We start from the raw sequence: 324 nt of genomic DNA on the forward strand, positions 1-324 counted from the left end.
GGTAACTCAGTAATGTTTGTAAAAATATGACTGTGCAAACTGGGTGAAAAAGCCTTAGTAAATGATTTCAGTTGAGGGTGATTATCGAACAAAATTCCTTAAAGGTACTGTAGCAAGGTCTTGGTTAAGGGGGTTTCTTCCTGGGGGATCCAATCTATGGATTCAAGGCTGGGGAAGGAGCCTTCATTCTCCACACAGGACCTGGCCCAAAACAGCAGCCATGCCCTGAGGAAGAACACAAACCCATGTGTAGGGCGAGTTAATTGTGAAGAGCAAATACTGTTTTAAATCACACACAAATCCTACAGTAAATTCTAATAAATA

The sequence above is a fragment of the Anser anser genome, assembly GCF_964211835.1.
Source record: "Anser anser genome assembly, chromosome: 1".
Classification (NCBI taxonomy): domain Eukaryota; kingdom Metazoa; phylum Chordata; class Aves; order Anseriformes; family Anatidae; genus Anser; species Anser anser.